This window comes from Pinus tabuliformis, chromosome X, assembly GCF_031772625.1.
Source record: "Pinus tabuliformis cultivar Carrire ecotype Pingquan chromosome X, CPIR1, whole genome shotgun sequence".
NCBI lineage: Eukaryota > Viridiplantae > Streptophyta > Pinopsida > Pinales > Pinaceae > Pinus > Pinus tabuliformis.
Window position 1 is genome coordinate 905,770,661 of NC_142308.1, and position 10,715 is coordinate 905,781,375.

Below are 10,715 nucleotides of genomic sequence, written 5' to 3' on the forward strand. Positions count from 1 at the left end.
AGTGGGGAAATCTGCGAGTGATTTGGAGGTTGTTCAACATTACCCATATGTGTTTTCAGATTATATTTCGAGACTTCCACCAAAACGGAGATATATTTATCCATAGAGTTGATATCGAGAGCATATCGAGTATTGAAGGCTCTATATCGAATCGGTGTGCCAGAACTTACCAAATTAAAAATGCAATTGTAAGAAATTATTTATAAGCGACACATATGACCTAGTGTGTCACCTTGGGGTGTTACAGTCCTCTTTTTTTTAAAGAAGGATAGAACATTTAGACTATGCATCGATTACCATCAATTAGAAAAAGTGATTGTTGAAAACAAGTATCCTCTTCAGAGGATTGTTGGCTTGTTTTATCAAGTCAAAGCATCGACAATGTTTTCAAAAATAGACCTCAGATGTGGATATCACTAGCTAAGGATCAAGGAAGAAGGCATTCCTATGAAAACCTTTTTTAAACATGATATGGGCATTATGAAGTTATCGTTTTACCTTTTGTGCTCACAAATTCCCCTATTACATTCATGTGTCTAATGAATAGTGTTTTCAACAATGTTTTAGACATGTTTGTGCTATTTTTAATATATGACACACTGGTATATTCCAAAGCATTAAAAGTGCACAAACAACACTTGGAAATAGTGATTTAAACACTACAATACCACCAACTATATGCAAAGTTCAGCAACTGTGTATTCTACTAATATAAGATACAATATCTTAATCATGTCATATCCAAAGAGCACATAGATATGGACTCGAAAAAGGTAAAGCTACACCTCACTAGCCATTCCTGAAGGACGTGGTAGACATAAGGTCATTCATGCAAATAACCATATATTATCGCATATTTATAGAAGGATTTTTCATAATAGCACACCCTATAACTTCCTTACATAAGAAGAGAGTGAAATTCGAATGGACTCAAAGATTCCAGTAAAACTTTGAGAGGCTAAAACATTTGTTGACAATGGCACCCATATTACAAATAGTAGAGCGAAATATATTATTTTTTGTCTATACTAATGCAATTTTGGAAGGGCTAAGGGGAATTTTTTATGCAAGAAGGACATGTGATAAGATATGAGTCCTGAAAATTAAAGGAGCAGAAGAAAAACTATGCATGTTATGACTTTGATTTAGAATGTGGAGGCATATCTAACAGGTAATAGATTTACACCAACAACATACCACATTAGTATGAAATAGTTTTGCATCTAACCTGATCTGAATGATAGGCACGCTAGGTGGACGACATTCTGGAGGAAATACAATTTTTACATAAAGAATACCACAGGGACGAAGAATAGGATGGTTCATGCTTTAAGCAAGAATTCAAGATCCTTGTGTGAGTTTGAAGTGAGTAAAACCAAAACACTTTTTTTTGAACAAGTAAAAGGGGAAATAATAAGTGATTAGAATTATAAAATGTTTTATGAAAAGGCGAGGAATTAAATTCCAAAAGGAAGGAATTTATAATATGAAATTAACAAAAATGGACTGCTATTATACAAAACTTACATTACATTCCAAATGATCATGAAATTAAAGAGTTAGTATTGGATCAATACCACAACAAATAATGTCCAACACACCCAAGGTAATAGAAAATGATTTATGCACTCAAACAAGAGTTTTATTGGCCTAGAATGAAAATGGAGGTTGCAAAATATTTGACAAGGTGTTACGAATGTTAACTGGTGAAGGAAGAGCACAAACATCTAGCTGGATTTTTGAATCCCCTACCAATCAAAGACTTGAAATGGGAGGTGATATCCCTAGAATTTATTACCAGTTTACCCAAAATAAGAAAATTGCATGATTCAATTGTGGTGGTGGTGGAAAAACTAACTAAAGTTTCTCACTTTAGTCATATACAATCCACTTATAAGGATTCCTAGGTGGAATAATGTTTTATGAGATAAATATTTCAGTTATATGGAGTACCGAAGATAGTAATATTAGACATAGATGCAAAGTTTACTTCAAACTTTTGGAAATCGTTGTGTTTTGGATTAGGAACACGGTTAAATTTGAGTACTACATACCATTTGCAAATGGATGGGTAGAGAAAAAGAGTTAATCATGTATTGGAATACATGTTGCATATGTACACTATGAATCAACCCTCTAAGTTGGAAGATTATGTAAAATTGGTGAATTTTCCTACAATAATGGATATCGATCCTTACTTAGGATGAGACCTTCCGAATCCTTGTGTGGCACGAAATTTCATGTTCCCTTGAATTGGTGTAAATTAGAAGTCAGAATCATGTTACAGCCAGAACAACTGCAAGAAATGGAGGAAATGATAAAGAAGATCAAGAAAAATTTAAGGCTTCCCAAGATAGGAAAAAGAGCTACATTGACCTGAAAAGGATTCATAAATAATTTAGTGTGGGAGAACTTTTTTATGTGAAAGTAAAACCAAATAATAGTTCCCTAAATCTAGGAATTTTTTTGTAAATTAGCTCCATGATTTTGTCAAACCTTTTTTAAATTCTAGGTAGAGTTGGACCAATGTCTTATCAGTTGGAATTACCAACACATGCTAAAGTTCAAATCTTTTTCATATATATTTGTTAAAAAATTATGTACATGACCTATCTCATGTAATTTATTGATATTTGGCACATGCCAAACTAGAAGGAGAGTTATAATTGAACCACAAAAAATCTTGGATTGGAAGGAGATTATACTTCGGAATCAAACCATCTCCCAAGTTAAAGTGCAATGGAAGCACTTTGGACTTTAGGAGGCTGCCTAGGAATTAGAGGATGAGATGAGAAACTCTTTCCCAATGATATTTAAATGAATATGAACCTATGAAATTACATCGAGAATGGTGTTTTTGTTTCGAGGGTGGGAGATGCAATACCCCTACGAAAATTACTATATGACTTATCTTATTTAAATTGTGATTAAAGAAAGTAGATGACATGTCATGAATATTATAATAGAAGTATCTTTTGGAAAAAATGAAATTATGAGATTATATTAAGTTGTTATTCCTCTAAGGAAAAAAGTGAAAGGCTGATGAGAGATTAGCCTCTAATTGTTAGAAAAAATCGTTGGAGTTAGTTAAGCATAGTGAGGAAGAAATAAAATAGAGAAATCCTCCTATCAGTTTTTTTGGGAGAGAAAGAGAAGAAATACAGTTAGAAAGAACACAATAATTTATATGGTTGGAGATAAATGGAAGGAATCCCATCACACCATGGCTATCTGGAAATGGAAAGACAAGGCTAAAACCATTTTCAATCCAAGAACAACACATACCAATGACAAGAAATGAACCCAATATACACATGCATATACCATGCATTCCAAAACTAGCTAGGAAACGATACATGCAACCTGCTACCTGCAAGTATTCTCATTGAAGCCAATTGATCCAACCTTTCCTTTCTTCATCCTCACTTCCTTGTCTTTCCTTCTATTTCCTTTTCTTTCCTTGTCCTTACTTTTATTTCCTTGTACTTCCTTTTATTGCTTTCTTGACTTTCTCCACTTGGTTCTCTTCTCCTCCTTGAAACCAATTCCAAAACAGAATTTGACAAAATGTTGTGAACTGATCCTCATAAGCCTTTTTATCATTGATGCCTCTAATTTTTTCAATTTTCCTCGATTTCCCTTTAATTTCGTCCTCACGTGAAACTTGTGACCTCTCATCTTCCTTTTCTCCTAATTTCCTTTATTTTTATAAATAAAATCCCAATAATTTTGTTTCTCCTTTCCAAATCCTTTACCAATTTCCTTTAGCCATAATAAACAACTAGTGATTCCCACTATGATACCACACAATCTCATTATATCTCTGATGAAGACCTGCGCAACCTCACTAGCGGAATATGTAGTCTTCACTGGAATGAAGTGAGTTGTATTTCTCAAGTTTTCAACCACAACCATGATGAAATCATGTTTCTTTGATGTCCTTGACAAACTTGTAATGAAATCCGTGGAAATGACATCCTGTTTCGAATTTGGAATCAGAATAGGTTGTAAAAACCCAGTGCGATGCTTGTACTCAGCTTTCACTTGATGATAATCCAAGCAACTAGATGCAAACTCTACCACTTCCCTTTTTAGATTTCTTCCAATAGCAGAAATTCTACACAACTATGAGCATCTTCTAATATCCTAGATGACCTGAATATGGCTTGACATGAAACTCTGTCAACATAAGCTTCTTGAGCTCACTGTCATCTATCACATAGATCTTATCTCTCAATCTCACCAAGTGATATGTCATGAGATGATAGTGCACATAATGTTCTCTTGTTCTGTTGGGTCCCTACAATACTAGTGATTACCCCATTACTATTGTAGTTGTACCCCTTATTAATATTGTTGTGCCCATATTGCCCCCATATTGTTATTAGTGTGCCCCATAGAATCCCTCTATTGTTATTTTTGTGGCTTTATATTATTATTGTTAGGTCGGCTGGATTATATTGTGACTCCTTAGACTCCTATATATAGAAAGGACGTTTTGTCATTTAAATCATCCAAGAATTGTTCATTTATGTAATGTAAAGGAGGTTGCCCCCTCGAAGAGGCTGAATTCTAAGGCGTTGATCTATCTTTTCTATCTTTTCTTGAGCTAGTTTCATAACATTTGGTATCAGAGCTTTGGATTCTAGGGTTTTGCTGCTCCAAACAGGTCATCGTGGTATTTTCGCTATAAATTTTTTTCTGTGATGTTTCAGAAGTTGAAAAAAAAACCCATTTGAGAAGAAATCACGCTTAACCTTGGGTCCGACTTTCAGAGCTTTTCATACGATATTTGTGGAGATATTATCTGAGGAAGTTGGTCTTTTTGCAGACTCCTGAATTACATTCAAAACAAGTGACCTACGGAAAATCGTCATAACTTTCTCTCAGGGGATCGAATTGAAATTTCGTAAGAAGGTAGAGAAAGATGACAAATTGTAGTTTCTTTTATGCATCTTTTAGATCCAAAGGTCGAAACGGTGACTCGTGGCATGTCGTACAAGTTCGCTCTACTGAACTAGTCTATAAGCAAGTCACTGTGGGAGATTTCACATAACTCTTCCTTGGAGAATCAAATTTGGGACATACATGTGGCATTGGAAAGAGGACACAGAGGGCTACTATAGGCCAAAAATTCAAAACTAGATGATCGGAAAGTACAAAGATACATCGGAGGCAATGTCAAGCTCCTACAAAGTGAAAAAAGGTGTGTAGATTTTCTTAAATTTTTGCTTAAGCTTGGTTTGAAAATTTATTTTGAAGGAATTCAAAGGGCATAGTAGAGCATTATTATAGGTAACTGATTCCCTAAGGAAAGAAAATGGAAACACCTAGTAAGGAACCTGAAAGCTCTAGCATGACTCATGAAGAAGAGGAAGAAATGCAACATGATATATCAAAATTACAAGACCAAGTGCAACAACTGTCCCTTGCACAAAAAGGAATAGAATCTAAGATGGATGGTTTAAAGAAAGATGTAGAAGCTAAGATGGATGGTTTAAAGAAAGGTGTAGAAGCTAAGATGGACTGTTTAAAGAAAGGCGTAGAAGCTAAGATGATTGACGTGGAAGCTAAGATGGATGATTTGAAGATAGATTTGAAGACAGACATGGACGAATGGAAGATAAATATGAATAAGTTGCTACAAGAAATGGTCCCTAAGGGTGAAAGGTTACTAAAGGAAACTCATGATGAGAACAAAAGAAATGTTAATCATGATTCCATAGACGCCAATGTTGGATCGAAGACTCACCATATTCCAAAAATCGATATGAGGAAGTTTGATGGCAAGGATCCTGCCACATGGATATTACAGATGGAGCAATTCTTCGATCTCAATAATGTGCAAAACACACAAAAGGTACGTATGGAACTTTATATTTGGAACCAAATCAGTTTGTATGGTATCAATGGCTTTGCTCTCGTAAACCATTTATCACTTGGGCAATTTTTACGGAAGAATTGATAGCACATTATGAGGATACAAAAAGCAACACTTTTTTTAGCCAATTGATAAGTCTCAAACAAAAGGGTTCAATAATGGAGCACATTGAGGAGTTCCAAAAATTGAACATAAGGGTAAAAGATATTCCAGAGGAGCATAGGATTGATGTGTTCATAGGGTCTTTAAAGGATAATATCCAACATGATGTTCGCCTTTGGGAACCTGATTCATTAGAGAAGGCATTCAGGTTAGCAAGAAAAATGGAAAGCCAAATTATGGCAACCAGGAAGCATACCACTCACAACTATAAAGACGGAAGTGTTGTTGCCCCTAGTCTTCCACAACCTATAAGGTTGACACCACAACAATTGGAAGAAAAAAGAGCAAAAGGGCTTTGTTACAATTGTGATAGCAAATACACTAAAGGTCATAAGTGTGCTGAGAAGAAATTATTCTACATAGATTGTGAAGAGGAAGAAGAAAAGGAGCAAGAAAGGTCAAAAGAAGAGGATATACTCCAGGAACAAAGCCTAGATAAAGAACAAATAAATCCGACCATATCTTGTAATGCATTGGCAGGAATTACCACTCCTCAAACCATCAAGATAGAAGGACAAATCAAGAAGAAAAAGGTAATAGTGTTGATTGATTCAGGAAGCACCCACAATTTTATTCATTGTAAGGTAGCAAAAGAATTGAATTGCTTCCTATATCCAGCACCAGAGTGTCAAGTGATGATTGCAAATGGAGGAACAATAAATTGCTCTGGAAAGTGCCATAATATCAAGCTATCCATGGGAGAATATGTATTGACTAGCCCAATGCTTTCCATTCCAATGGGAGGTGTTGATGTTGTACTAGGAGTCCAATGGATACAATCCCTGGGTACAATAGCTTTAAATTTTCAAGAAATTTTCATCAAATTTTCTACTGAAGGAAAGGAAGTTGAATTAAGGGGTATTGCAGGGAAACCAGGAAAGATAATCAACTCTAATAGTATAAAAGGAGCAAAGAGGTGTAATTGCACAATTATGCTCGCTAGATGTTTCCACATTGGAATCATCTATTTCTCCAGATCTCCAAAAAGTCCTGGACAATCATTCCAAGGTATTTGAGACTCCGAAAGGTCTCCCACCTATGCGTGATCATGATCATGCTATTCATCTGATTCCAGGAAGTGTTCCTCCAAACATCAGGCCGTACAGATATCCCTATGTCCAAAAGAGTGAAATTGAACGTATGGTTGCAGAAATGCTAGAGGCTGGTATAATTCAACCGAGTCAAAGTTCTTTCTCTGCTCCAGTAGTATTGGTGCACAAGAAGGATGGATCATGGCGCATGTGTCCAGATTATAGGGAGCTCAACAAGCTCACTATTAAAGATAAGTTCCCCATTCCTGTCATTGATGAATTACTGGATGAATTGCATGGATCAATTTACTTCACCAAGTTGGATCTTCGTTCAGGATATCATCAAATCAGAATGAAGACTGAAGACATTCCGAAAACAACATTTAGAACTCATGAGGGTCATTATGAATTTTTGGTCATGCCTTTTGGCCTTACCAATGCACCTTCAACATTTCAAGGTTTGATGAATTCAATTTTCAAACCATTCCTTAGAAAATTTGTGTTAGTATTTTTTGATGATATACTAATCTACAGCAAGTCTTGGAAGGATCATGTTGAACATGTTGACAGGGTGCTACAACTATTGAAGGAGAAACAATTATATGCAAAAAGATCCAAATGTTTCTTTGGAGTCCAGGAGGTGGAATATTTGGGTCATATTGTATCTCATGAAGGAGTTAAGGTAGACCCTAGCAAAATTAAAGCCATTAAGGAATGGAAAATCCCCACATCCATAAAGCATTTGCAAGGATTTCTCGGGTTGACAGGGTATTATCGCAAGTTTGTTAAGAATTATGGGAGAATAGCAGCACCTCTAACAACATTATTGAAGAAAGATGCATTTTCATGGACTCCGGAAGCAACAAAGGCCTTTGAACATCTTAAAGAGGCAATGTGCCAAGCACCGGTCTTAGCTACACCGGACTTCACAAAAACCTTTATTGTGGAATGTGATGCTTCAGGAAATGGAATTGGTGTTGTTCTAATGCAAGATGAAAGACCCATTGCTTTTGAAAGTCGTCCAATCAAGGGAAAGTTTTTAAGCAAAGTTATTTATGAGAAGGAAATGTTGGCAATACTCCATGCACTTAAGAAATGGTGACCCTACCTAATGGGTAGACACTTCAAGGTAAAAACGGATCATGATAGCCTTAAATACTTTTTAGAACAAAGATTATCCTCTGAAGAGCAACAAAAGTGGGTCACAAAGATGTTGGGTTATGACTTTGAAATCATCTACAAAAAAGGGAAGCAAAATGTGGTGGCAGATGCACTCTCAAGAAAGGATGAGGATGTGGAAGCATTGTTGTGCGCCATTTCTATTATCCAACCAGATTGGATAAACGAAGCAAGGGAGGAATGGAAGAATGACGAAGAAGTGTGGGCACTTATTCGAAAGTTACAACAAGATTCCAGTACATCTGATACATTTAGCTGGCAAAATGATTCGTTATGGTACAAAGATCGCTTATACCTCTGTAAGAATTCCCAGCTAAAACAAAAGATTCTTATGGAATTGCACACTTCTCCCTTAGGAGGGCACTCAGGATTTTTAAAAACTTACCACAGGGTTAAGAAGGAATTTTTTTGGGATGGCCTTAAATCAAATATTCAAAAGTTTGTGGCGGAATGTTTGGTTTGCCAACAAAATAAAGTTGAAACAATTAAGACACCGGGTCTATTACAACCTTTATCCATTCCAAGCCAACGTTGGGAGGAGGTTTCAATGGATTTTATCACAGGTTTACCCAAGTCTGAGGGAAAGAGTGTCATCATGGTGGTAGTTGACAGACTTACCAAGTATGCACACTTTTGTGCATTATCACATCCATTTAAAGCCAGTACAGTTTCTACTGCATTTATGGAAACAATTCAAAAGCTACATGGAAACCCAAAGATTATTGTAAGTGACAGAGATCCCATTTTCACTGGAAATTTTTGGACAGAATTATTTTCTTGTCTTGGTACTCAGTTAGCTCATAGCTCATCTTATCATCCTCAATCTGATGGGCAAACTGAGATAGTAAACAAATATTTGGAAGGATATCTTCGTTGCTTTGTATCTGATAAACAGACACAATGGGTCAAATGGTTGCCTCTGGCTGAATGGTGGTATAACACTTCCTTCCATACAACAACAAAAATGACCCCATTTATGGCACTTTATGGGTATCAACCACCATCCATCACATCATATTTAAGAGAAAATTCTAAGGTTCAGGCAGTGGAACATCACATCGAACATCAACAACAAGTCCTCCAACTCTTAAAGGATAACCTCGTGTTGGCACATAATAGAATGAAACAACAGGTAGATCAACATCACAGTGAAAGAAGTTTTGATGTAGGTGATTGGGTATTCCTACGGCTACAACCATATAAGCAAATGTCCCTCAAGCAAGCTAAGAAGGATAATAAATTATCACCAAAGTATTATGGTCCGTACAAGGTGTTGCAAAAGATTGGTACTATGGCATACAAATTGGAGCTTCCTGCAACTTCTCGATTGCACCCAGTTTTCCATGTTTCATGTTTAAAGAAGGTTATAGGCGACAAGCTCCCAATTCAAACAATATTTCCAGAACATGACGAGGAAGGAAAAATTATATTGGAATCGGAAGCAGTCACAGAAACAAGAACTTGATAGCTACGAAATCATTCAATTTCAGAGTATCTTATCAAGTGGAAGAACTTATCCGTTGAAGATTCCACATGGGAGGATGAGAATTTTATGCAGAAGTATCCAGAACTACTCAAGCGTTGAGGACAACACCTTTTTGAAGGAGAGGGGCATGTTGGGTCCCTATAATACTAGTGATTACCCCATTACTATTGTAGTTATACCCCTTATTAATATTGTTGTGCCCCTATTGCCCCCATATTGTTATTACTGTGCCCCATAGAATCCCTCTATTGTTATTTTTGTGGCTTTATATTATTATTGTTAGGTCGGTTGGATTATATTGTGACTCCTTAGACTCCTATATATAGAAAGGAGGTTTTGTCATTTAAATCATCCAAGAATTGTTCATTTATGTAATGTAAAGGAGGTTGCCCCCTCGAAGAGGCTGAATTCTAAGGCGTTGATCTATCTTTTCTATCTTTTCTTGAGCTGGTTTCATAACATGTTCCCTGCTATAACTTGTGCTTAAGCTGCTACTAGGTGTCATCATGTCATCCTTCCTATAAGATCTACCCTTGTAAATATTTCCCATACGAGCTCACAACTATAACATGGTTTAACTACAACCTCCTGCTCAGAGCATCTACAACTCTATTCTCCTTTCCTTTAATGTATATGATATCAAAGCCAAACTTACTGAGGGTAGACAACCTTATAGCTTTCCTGACATTCAAATTCAATTGGTCAAACAAGTACGTCATCCCACTATTATCGCTCATCATCAAAAACCTCAGGCAAAGCTGATATTGCCTCCACATCTTCAAAGCATGAATGATCACTACCAAGTCAAGATCATGAGTGACATAGTTTTTCTCATGCTCATTTAGTTTCCTTGACTCATAGCACAAAACCTATCTCTCGTGCATCAAGACTCTACCAAGTCCTCTCTTGCAAGAATTTTTGCACACAGTGAACTCTTTATCTGGATCTACATCTTTAACATTGGAGAATTTGTAAG